Source organism: Trichomycterus rosablanca, chromosome 14 (assembly GCF_030014385.1).
Source record: "Trichomycterus rosablanca isolate fTriRos1 chromosome 14, fTriRos1.hap1, whole genome shotgun sequence".
Taxonomy (NCBI): domain Eukaryota; kingdom Metazoa; phylum Chordata; class Actinopteri; order Siluriformes; family Trichomycteridae; genus Trichomycterus; species Trichomycterus rosablanca.
The window spans coordinates 33,020,787-33,034,092 of record NC_086001.1 but is presented as its reverse complement, the minus strand read 5'-3'; the positions used below and the strand labels follow the sequence as shown (position 1 = coordinate 33,034,092).

The following is a 13,306-nucleotide window of genomic DNA, read 5'->3' as shown; positions in this document are numbered from 1 at the left end:
ATCACATTATTTCCCAGTAATAGTTTAACCTAAAGATTTATACTTTTATTATTACTGTTTACTTATTAATGTTTACTGTGTAATTAATGACCTATTAATTACACAGTATAATTCATTCATTGCTATCCATTTCTCCCCAACACTCATTCTCTCACTATATTTTATATTTTTATATTTTAGCTTGTTTGGTACAATCTGATGACTCACACTTGTGTCTAAGTGCTGATGAATGAGCAAAGCAGCTCCAACACTATGAGCATCATTTCTGTAAAATGTGAATGCGCTGGTGTTTTTTGAAATTACCCAGTTGATTAAAACTCTTCTCACACTGTGAGCACTGATACGGTTTCTCTCCGGTGTGAATGCGCTGGTGGATTTTGAGATTACTCTGTGTAATAAAACTCTTTCCACACTGTGAGCACTGATACGGTTTCTCTCCAGTGTGAATGCGCTGGTGGATTTTGAGATGACTCTGTGTAATAAAACTCTTCCCACACTGTAAGCACTGATACGGTTTCTCTCCAGTGTGAATGCGCTGGTGTTTTTTGAGAGCACTCTGTATATTAAAACTCTTTCCACATTGTGAGCACTGATACGACTTCTGTCCAGTGTGAATGCGCTGGTGTTTTTTGAGATTACTCTGTATATTAAAACTCTTTCCACACTGTGAGCACTGATATCGATTCTCTCCAGTGTGAATGCTCTGGTGTATTTTAAGATGACTCTGTAAATTAAAACTCTTTCCACACTGTGAGCACTGATACGGTTTCTCTCCAGTGTGAATGCGCTGGTGTACTTTGAGAGCACTCTGTCCATTAAAACTCTTTCCACACTGTGAGCACTGATATGGTTGCTCTCCAGTGTAAATGCACTGGTGTGTTTTGAGATTACTCTGTACATTAAAACTATTTCCACACTGTGAGCACTGATATGGTTTCTCTCCAGTGTGAATGCGCTGGTGTTTTTTGAGATTACTCTGTACATTAAAACTCTTTTCACACTGTGAGCACTGATACGGTTTCTCTCCAGTGTGAATGCGCTGGTGTATTTTGAGCTTAATCTGTGTATTAAAACTCTTCGCACACTGTGAGCAGGAATACTGTTTTTCTCCAGTGTGAATGTGCTGGTGTATTTTGAGAGCACCCTGGGTACTGAAGCGCTTTCCACACTGTGAGCACTGATATGGTTTCTCTCCTGTGTGAATGCGCTGGTGTACTTTGAGAGCACTCTGTCCATTAAAACTCTTTCCACACTGTGAGCACTGATATGGTTTCTCTCCAGTGTGAATGCACTGGTGTACTTTGAGAGCACTCTGTCCATTAAAACTCTTTCCACACTGTGAGCACTGATATGGTTTCTCTCCAGTGTGAATGCGCTGGTGTGTTTTGAGGTAACTCTGTTCATTAAAACTTTTTCCACACTGTGAGCACTGATATGGTTTCTCTCCAGTGTGAATGCGCTGGTGTTTTTTTAGATTACTCTGTACATTAAAACTCTTTCCACACTGTGAGCACTGATATGGTTTCTCTCCAGTGTGAATGCGCTGGTGTATTTTGAGCTTAATCTGTGTATTAAAACTCTTCCCACACTGTGAGCAGGAATACTGTTTTTCTCCAGTGTGAATGTGCTGGTGTATTTTGAGAGCACCCTGGGTACTGAAGCTCTTTCCACACTGTGAGCACTGATATGGTTTCTCTCCTGTGTGAATGCGCTGGTGTACTTTGAGAGCACTTTGTCCATTAAAACTCTTTCCACACTGTGAGCACTGATACGGTTTCTCTCCAGTGTGAATGCGCTGGTGTATTTTGAGCTTATTCTGTGTATTAAATCTCTTCCCACACTGTGAGCAGGAATACTGTTTTTCTCCAGTGTGAATGTGCTGGTGTATTTTGAGAGCACCCTGGGTACTGAAGCTCTTTCCACACTGTGAGCACTGATATGGTTTCTCTCCAGTGTGAATGCGCTGGTGTATTTTGAGAGCACCCCGGGTACTGAAGCTCTTCCCACACTGTGAGCAGACGTTTCCTTCTTCCTGTGTGGGACTGAGAGAGGTGTTAATGCTGACAGTACCAGAGGACGTTTGCTGATTACTGGAGCTTCTGGTGGGCGTCAGATCCTCATGTTCAGTCTTAATCTTCACCAGAGTCTCATATTTATCATGGTTGCAGCTCTTGATGTGATTGTGGAGCTGATTTTGGGTTGTAGAGGAACGTGGACACGAGGAGCAGCAGAAATCCTTGTTCAGTTCTGAAGCAGAAAATAATCAAATACATTTATAACATTATAAATAATAAATACATTTATAACATTATAAATAATCAAATAAATTAATAACACTATAAACAATCAAATACATGTATAACACTATAAACAATCAAATACATGTATAACACTATAAACAATCAAATACATGTATAACACTATAAACAATCAAATACATGTATAACACTATAAACAATCAAATACATGTATAACACTAAAAACAATCAAATACATGTATAACACAAATACATTTATAACATTATAAATAATCAAATACATTTATAACACTATAAATAATCAAATACATTTATAACACTATTGTAAGAAATCCCGACGCTGACTCTCCCTCGGTTCGAGTGCGAAGTATTTGATTTGCCGTCATACCGAGCGATTCTCTTTCCAGTTACCTTTTCTCCTGCGACTTACTTCCGTGTTTATCTACGTCGGGTGAGTGTGTGCGTGTGTGCGTAGCGTGTTCAGTTTTACGTTAGTCTGTGTGTTTCCCAGCGTTCTCCTTCACACGCGCCCCTTCTCCTTTCCCTGTTCTCCTTAGCATTTAGTTAGCCTGTGTTTAGGTGTGTGTGTGAACTGTCCTGGTCTCTGTATTGTTGCTCCAGTGTTTTGTTTGTTTAGATCCATAGGTTTCTCACTCCTTTCCCTCTTCCTCTATCGCTGTTTGTTTGGAGCATTATTTGTCCTCACAGGTGGTTTGTGTTCGGCCGGCTGGGGTTGAGTTAGGTCTCACCCTAGCCCGCTCCTCCGGCGCGTCCCTACCTGTGCTTGTGTAGTTCGTTCTGTTCTTTTTTTTCCTTTTCATTAGCATTTCTCTCTTTCATACTAACATCCTCTCTGTCGGTGAACTAACGCTCTCTCTATCTCCCCCTACTAACTCTCTTACTTTTTCACTATCCCTCGCTCTCCCTGTACTTCTCTCTCACTCTACTTGCTCTCGGTCCCATCCGTTGGCCGCCTCGTTCAGTTCACCACCTCTCTGTCTCTTACTGTCCTATCTAGGTTTTTCTGTTCTCCTGCTTCTCTCTCTCTTTGCTTCACCCTATTCTACAACTGTCGTGGAGTTTGTGATTCTCTTCTAAGCCTTCACCATTTGTCAGTATAGTCCTCTCCCTTATCTCTCTGTTAGTTCATAGTAACATTGTTTTTTCCTCTCCAGTATTTCCCCTTTTCTTTCGTCATCCATTTTTGTTTTGCCCTGCTACCTCCGACCGTATCTTTGTTCCTGTTGTTCTCTAATAAACGTTACGTGTTCTGCATCCTCGTCTCCAGACCACTCATTAAGCAATTGATGACAACTATAAATAATCAAATACATTTGTAACATTATAATAAATACATTTATAACATTATAAATAATCAAATACATTTATAACATTATAAATAATCAATACATTTAAAACATTATAAATAACAAATACATTTATAACATTATAAATAACCAAATACATTTATAACATTATAAATAACCAAATACATTTATAACATTATAAATAACAAAATACATTTATAACATTATAAATAATCAAATACATTTATAACATTATAAATAATCAAATACATTTATAACATTATCAATAATAATATACATTCATAACATTATAAAAAATAAAATACATGTATAACATTATAAATAATCAAATACATGTATAACATTATAAATAATCAAATACATTTATAACATTATAAATAATCAAATACTTTTATAACATTATAAATAATAAATACATTTATAACATTATAAATAATAAATACATTTATAACATTATAAATAATCAAATACATTTATAACATTATACATAATAATATACATTTATAACATTATAAATAATCAAATACATTTATAACATTATAAATAATCAAATACATTTATAACATTATAAATAATCAAATACATTTATAACATTATAAATAATCAAATACTTTTATAACATTATAAATAATGAATACATTTATAACAATATAAATAATAAATACATTTATAACATTATAAATAATCAAATACATTTATAACATTATAAATAATCAATACATTTATAACATTATAATGAATACATTTATAACATTATAAATAACAAAAACATTTATAACATTATAAATAACCAAATACATTTATAACATTATAAATAATAAATACATTTATAACATTATAAATAATCAATACATTTATAACATTATAATGAATACATTTATAACATTATAAATAACAAATACATTTATAACATTATAAATAACCAAATACATTTATAACATTATAAATAATAAATACATTTATAACATTATAAATAACCAAATACATTTATAACATTATAAATAACCAAATACATTTATAACATTATAAATAACCAAATACATTTATAACATTATAAATAACCAAATACATTTATAACATTATAAATAATAAATACATTTATAACATTATAAATAACCAAATACATTTATAACATTATAAATAACCAAATACATTTATAACATTATAAATAACCAAATACATTTATAACATTATAAATAATAAATACATTTATAACATTATAAATAACCAAATACATTTATAACATTATAAATAATAAATACATTTATAACATTATAAATAACCAAATACATTTATAACATTATAAATAATAAATACATTTATAACATTATAAATAACCAAATACATTTATAACATTATAAATAACAAAATACATTTATAACATTATAAATAATAAAATACATTTATAACATTATAAATAATCAAATACATTTATAACATTATCAATAATAATATACATTCATAACATTATAAAAAATAAAATACATTTATAACATTATAAATAACCAAATACATTTATAACATTATAAATAATAAATACATTTATAACATTATAAATAACCAAATACATTTATAACATTATAAATAACAAAATACATTTATAACATTATAAATAATAAAATACATTTATAACATTATAAATAATCAAATACATTTATAACATTATCAATAATAATATACATTCATAACATTATAAAAAATAAATACATTTATAACATTATAAATAATAAATACATTTATAACATTATAAATAATCAAATATTTCTTTAACATTATCAATAATAAATACATTTATAACATTATAAATAATCAAATACATTTATAACATTATAAATAATCAAATACATTTATGACATTATAAATAATCAAATATTTTTATAACATTATAAATAATAAATACATTTATAACATTATAAATAATCAAATACATTTATAACATTATAAATAATCAAATACATTTATAACATTATACATAATAATATACATTTATAACATTATAAATAATCAAATACATTTATAACATTATAAATAATCAAATACATTTATAACATTATAAATAATCAAATACATTTATAACATTATAAATAATCAAATACATTTATAACATTATAAATAATCAAACACATTTATAACATTATAAATAATCAAATACATTTATAACATTATAAATAATCAAATACATTTATAACATTATAAATAATAATATACATTTATAACATTATAAATAATCAAATACATTTATAACATTATAAATAATCAAATACATTTATAACATTATAAATAATCAAATACTTTTATAACATTATAAATAATGAATACATTTATAACATTATAAATAATAAATACATTTATAACATTATAAATAATCAAATACATTAATAACATTATAAATAATCAAATACATTTATAACATTATAAATAATCAAATACATTAATAACATTATAAATAATCAAATACATTTATAACATTATAAATAATCAAATACATTTATAACTTTATAAATCATTAAAAACATTTATAACATTATAAATAATCAAATACATTTATAACATTATAAATAATCAAATACATTTATAACATTATAAATAATCAAATACATTTATAACATTATAAATAATCAAATACGTTTATAACATTATAAATAATCAAATACATTTATAACATTATAAATAATCAAATACATTTATAACATTATAAATAATCAAATACTTTTATAACATTATAAATAATAAATACATTTATAACATTATAAATAATAAATACATTTATAACATTATAAATAATCAAATACATTTATAACATTATAAATAATCAAATACATTTATAACATTATAAATAATCAAATACATTTATAACATTATAAATAATCAAATACATTTATAACATTATAAATAATCAAATACTTTTATAACATTATAAATAATAAATACATTTATAACATTATAAATAATAAATACATTTATAACATTATAAATAATCAAATACATTTATAACATTATAAATAATCAAATACTTTTATAACATTATAAATAATAAATACATTTATAACATTATAAATAATAAATACATTTATAACATTATAAATAATCAAGTACATTTATAACATTATAAATAATCAGATACATTTATAACATTATAAATAATCAAATACATTTATAACATTATAAATAATCAAATACGTTTATAACATTATAAATAATCAAATACATTTATAACATTATAAATAATCAAATACATTTATAACATTATAAATAATCAAATACTTTTATAACATTATAAATAATAAATACATTTATAACATTATAAATAATAAATACATTTATAACATTATAAATAATCAAGTACATTTATAACATTATAAATAATCAGATACATTTATAACATTATAAATAATCAAATACATTTATAACATTATAAATAATAATATACATTTATAACATTATAAATAATCAAATACATTTATAACATTATAAATAATCAAATACATTTATAACATTATAAATAATCAAATACATTTATAACATTATAAATAATAAATACATTTATAACATTATAAATAATAAATACATTTATAACATTATAAATAATCAAGTACATTTATAACATTATAAATAATCAGATACATTTATAACATTATAAATAATCAAATACATCTATAACATTATAAATAATAATATACATTTATAACATTATAAATAATCAAATACATTTATAACATTATAATCAAATACATTTATAACATTATAAATAATCAGATACATTTATAACATTATAAATAATAAATACATTTATAACATTATAAATAATAAATACATTTATAACATTATAAATAATCAAATACATTTATAACATTATAAATAATCAAATACATTTATAACATTATAAATAATAAATACATTTATAACATTATAAATAATAAATACATTTATAACATTATAAATAATAAAAAACATTTATAACATTATAAATAATCAAATACATTTATAACATTATAAATAATCAAATACATTTATAACATTATAAATAATCAAATACATTTATAACATTATAAATAATCAAATACATTTATAACATTATAAATAATCAAATACGTTTATAACATTATAAATAATCAAATACATTCATAACATTATAAATAATCAAATACATTTATAACATTATAAATAATCAAATACTTTTATAACATTATAAATAATAAATACATTTATAACATTATAAATAATCAAATACATTTATAACATTATAAATTATCAAATACATTTATAACATTATAAATAATAAAATACATTTATAACATTATAAATAATAAAATAAATTTATAACATTATATATAATAAAATACATTTATAACATTATAAATAATAAAATACATTTATAACATTATAAATAATAATATACATTTATAACATTATAAATAATCAAAAACATTTATAACATTAAAAAAAATCAAATACATTTATAACATTATAAATAATCAGATACATTTATAACATTATAAATAACCAAATACATTTATAACATTATAAATAATCAAATACATTTATAACATTATAAATAATAAATACATTTATAACATTATAAATAATCAAATACATTTATAACATTATAAATAATAAAATACATTTATAACATTATATATAATAAAATACATTTATAACATTATAAATAATAATATACATTTATAACATTATAAATAATCAAATACATTTATAACATTATAAATAATCAAATACATTTATAACATTATAAATAATCAAATACATTTATAACATTATAAATAATCAAATACATGTATAACATTATAAATAATCAAATACATTTATAACATTATATATAATAAAATACATTTATAACATTATAAATAATCAAATACATTTATAACATTATAAATAATCAAATACATTTATAACATTATATATAATAAAATACATTTATAACATTATAAATAATAAAATACATTTATAACATTATATATAATAAAATACATTTATAACATTACAAATAATAAATACATTTATAACATTATAAATAATAAAGATTGTTAGTAAATGTTAAACTGATCTGATGATAAAGTTCTGTACCATGATGCATCATGAATGATTAATTTCTTTAGGTTGTCCACTATGGGAGGCACTCTAGAACTCTCTGCTCGACTCTTTGCTGGATCTCTTCTCTCTGTGAATTTCTCTGTACACAATACTTTCATTTTTCTTCTTGAATTCTATGTGTAATCGATCCCTTCTGTTATGTTTGTTTTGTCATTGTACATCGACCTTGAGTTTGGTGAAAGACGCTATATAAGTTACACTTATTACTATTATTATTGTAGTTTGTGTGGTTCTTAACACCAGATCAGCTGCTGTCTCTATTATCATGGCTGAACAGATTCTCACAAGTTGGGCTCGACGGTTTTCTTTATTTGTGTAAATAGAGATTAGAGTCGTTTGTGTGACTGTGAGGGTTTAGTGGTGCTGTTAGTGTTAGTATTAGTGATAGACACAAATAAATTCAATAATAAATGTTATTTTTACTTACTGAGTTCATCTTTATCTTCAGGTTCTTCCTTCTTCACAGGCTTCATCTGGAAACCTCCACACTGTTGGTCCTCTGGGGTGAGGTGTTCCTCAGAGGTGACGTGTTCCACAGGGATTAAAGATCCTTCACCTGAAATTCATCAATATGTGAAGAAGAAACTCAACAACTGGAGGAAACTGAAGGTTGTGGGTTTAGTTACCACAAATAAATACTACTTAGATTTAATCCAGACTGGAAGTATCAGCATTTCTACATCCAATCCTATCCACATTCTCTTATTATTTCTACTATACTAACCAAACTGTACTGTACTAACATGGCAAATTGCTCCACATTTACTTACAGAAGTAACTTCCATCTTCTTCCTCCTCCTTTTTTATTAGTTTCTCTTGGAATCCTTCATTTTGTAGATCTATGGGGGTGACGTGTCCCTCTTCTGCTGACTGCATTATTAAAAGATCTGACAGGCAGACGGACAGATAGACAAATGTACTTTATTCCCTATTAAAGAGAAATCCAGGAAAATTCTTTCAGACTGTTTTAACTGTTTATTTTTAATGCTGTGAGGCTGTAAACAGAGTGAAAATGTTGAAACTATTGTGGGACTGAGCAGCATCAGACAGAAAAGACTTCTAATAGAACTTTTTGGGTTGGTTTCACAGACAGGGATTAAGCCTAGTCCTAGACTACACAGCATTTTGAATGGAGATTCTCTATTTAAAGCTAAATGTAGTCCTGGACTATAAGCCTTAATCCCTGTCTGGGAAACAACCCTTTGAGTTTGGTGGAAGTGGTTTTGTGGCCCAAAGTGAAATGATGAAGTCTGATGTTCTTTACATCTAGTTTCTCATCCACTCCCAATAACAGTGCTGTACTAATACTTTTAACTTTTACTATAAACCTGTAAAACAACCTGTAAACAAAGCTACAAGAACTCGCTGTTTCTATCAAACATTAAACACTGTAAACAAAGCTGAACATGTGACGCGTTTATATCAAAATGTTAGATTTAATAATGAATAAACTCTGAATCCGTTACAATCCACTGATTCATCGGTTCAATGAATCGGTTCATCAGTACTGAATCATGTGTGATGCTAACAGTTAGCGGAGCAGCTAATAGTTTGTGTGTTTAAATAAAACTGGAGTTAAAGCTCCTCAAATCCTCACAGTGATGTTTTATTATGAACTCTAGTTTTATTATTAATTAGAATGTGGTTATAATTAAATATAAGGGTTATAATTAAATACATATTTTACTTACAGATGAGGCTCTACAGTACAAACACAGCAGCTTCTTCTTCTTATGATGTTTAATGGCGGTTGGCAGAACAACTTAAGACGCACCAGCGCCACCAACTGGACTGGAGTTGAACAGCAGCTTAGCAGTAAAACATCTCCATTAGCACATCTGTATTAGTGGTGTGCGATACTGCAACATTTGATATAGATCCGATACCAAGTAAATACAGGACCAGTATCGCCGATATCGATCTGATACCGATACTTTGTACTTACTTTCATGTAGAGTACAGCATTGTATCATGATTTATGAGGTGAATGTATCATCAGTTTGCTTTGACTAATAAATGATTTTGTGTTAATTAGTTCATCATGAGCAGTGAAAACCCACTACAGTTTGTAGGTGAATAAAAAGTAATTTTATTAATGTAATAAACTTTAATGAAGTTTGGGGTTTTTTGTTGAGAAACAATTATATAATAAGAAACATAATTCCCCCTCTCATTGTACACTCTGGCTTTTTGTAAAATAAAGTACAGAAAAAGTTTGGGGAGTCTCCAGCATATACATAGCAGCTCCCTGATTCCCACAAGTCAGATAAAATCTCCCGGAATCTAGAACGAGCGGCCAAGAGCGACACACACACACACAGGCGACACAGACTTTTTTTATACAATCCCAAATTAAATCCGTTATCAGATATACAATCTAGCGCACTGTGTAGAGAACATAAATCATTTGTCTAATATACTGTCTAGTGCACTATGTAGGGAACATAAATCTATGATCGAATATACAATCTAGTGCACTATGTAGGGAACATAATTAATTATGTAATACACTATCTAGTACACTGTGTAGGGAAAATAAACCAATTGTCTAATTCACTATCTAGTGCACTACGTAGGGAACATAAATTCATATCTAAAATGCTATCTAGTGCACTATGTAGGGAACCTAAATCCGTTAACTAATACGCTACCTAAAGCATTATGTAAGAAACATAAGTCTATTATCTAGTACACTAAGTAAGGAACATAAATTATTTTTTAATATAGAATCTAGTGCACTATGTAGGGAACATAAATCTATTTTCTTGCACACTGTCTAGTGCACTATGTAGTACACATTAATGTTTAGTACACGTGTTTGTGACACGAACAGTTAGTTTAGTAGCTTAGTAAGCAGCTCCTAAACGTTCTGTTATCTCTCAGATCCTTTGCTGTGTGCGAGAGGGTTTTAGCTTTTTTTTTAGCTCCCTGAAATGAGTTTTTGCAACTTGGGATGTCTGACATGTTAACTTCCATCTATCCATCCAGCTTAAATACCATAAACACTACATAAAACATGTGGAGCTAATGGTGAAATTATTAACCTTTGTGCTCAATTCTTCATTAAAAACATTCCTTTTGTGGTTCCATGGTGTAATGGTTAGCACTCTGGACTCTGAATCCAGTGATCCGAGTTCAAATCTCGGTGGGACCTTACTGCTTTTATTTGGGGCCCGGTGTGAGGTCCAAGATTGAGAAACATTAGCAGTTTCAGGATGGTAGTGTTCAGCACATGTGCAGTAGAACAGAGCATCACAATTGCTTGTGCTAGTTTAGAGTCACCTTAAATGACATGTTAATTTCCATCCATTCATCAAATATCATAATAGCACTAGTAGTGTTATAGTGTTCCACATGTGACTGCTCCATCCCAAAATATAATCGCAAATCATTGTTTACAGCGCCATCAAACAGCCAACTTGCTCCTAAATTACTATTTATTAACTTTTGGGCTTAAGTAAGACCTCACTGTGTGGTTCCATGGTGTAATGGTTAGCACTCTGGACTTTGAATCCAGTGATCTGAGTTCAAACTTCGGTGGAACCTGGTTTTATTTAGGTAAAAACACTGTTATCAATGCTGAGTAGAGAATAGTGTTCCATATATGACTGCTCTATGCCGAATTGTAACACCAAAAGGCAAATGATTGTTTACAGCGCCATCTACCTAAAGGTTTAGAAACGTTAGCAGTTTCAGGATGGTAGCGTTCAGCTCATGTGCAAGTACAACAGAGCGCTTGTGGGGTGTAGACCGCGATTACTTGTGCTAGTTGTGTCAACCAAGCAGATCACCATTCAGGAAGGTATATCAGTGCCAAAATACGAGCCAGTTTGTTCAGTACAACTTTATAAGCCAACAGCAGCGAATAAACTTAAGAGTCACCTTAGATTACATGTTAACTACCATCTATCCATCCAGCTTAAATACCATAAACACTACGTACACAACATGTGGAGCTATTCTTACTACAGTAAAACACACTGAACTGACTTTTAAAGTGAAGATCAAAATGTTGTACAGAGATCGTTCCCATCTAGTGGTGCTAGATAAATTACAGCTTGTTGCTTGGGTACAGATTTGTGACTTTATTATTTAATTGTTGGTGTCGTGTTTGTTGTTATTTTTTAACTGTTCATGTTTTTAAGTGTAAAACCATAAACAGCACCGTCTATAAATAAATGAATCTTGTGCTTCCAACTGAGATTTTTGTCTGAAATTTGACGAGCTTGATTAGTTTGTTAAGATGATTAATGAACCTAAACACTTGCTTTATAATTTTAAGTTTTTATTTATTTATTTTAGTTTCAATACAATGTGACACCAACAAGATTAAAAAATTGCAAAAATAAAGTGTCTCAAGTGTTTTTGTAACATGTGGTAGATCTGCAATGGTGACTCTTTTTTGGTATACAGGAAAGAAAAGGCCGAATGCAGGTGAAAATGTGTTATTTGGCAACCCAGCACTGTGCAAATATTGGACAGAACACATGATGGGTTATTTTAACTTGTTGGGTTGTGCAGTTTAAACCTTGTGCTGGATTAAATACATTTAAGAAAATACAGCATTAATTAATAAATCCCCTTGTTAGTCCGGCCTATTTTTGTGCATTT

The 13,306-nt window shown here is 27.7% G+C and overlaps 2 non-coding genes and 1 pseudogene across 2 annotated transcripts; all 3 read left to right on the top strand.

The window, feature by feature from the left end:
- The window catches only part of LOC134326480 (E3 ubiquitin/ISG15 ligase TRIM25-like), a 514,462-nt pseudogene that overhangs the window by 380,752 nt on the left and 120,404 nt on the right, over positions 1 to 13,306 (top strand).
- On the top strand, positions 11,778 to 11,849 carry trnaq-cug (transfer RNA glutamine (anticodon CUG)). The gene has a single exon. It is a non-coding gene; the product is annotated as a tRNA-Gln (tRNA).
- trnaq-uug (transfer RNA glutamine (anticodon UUG)) lies at positions 12,170 to 12,241 on the top strand. The gene has a single exon. It is a non-coding gene; the product is annotated as a tRNA-Gln (tRNA).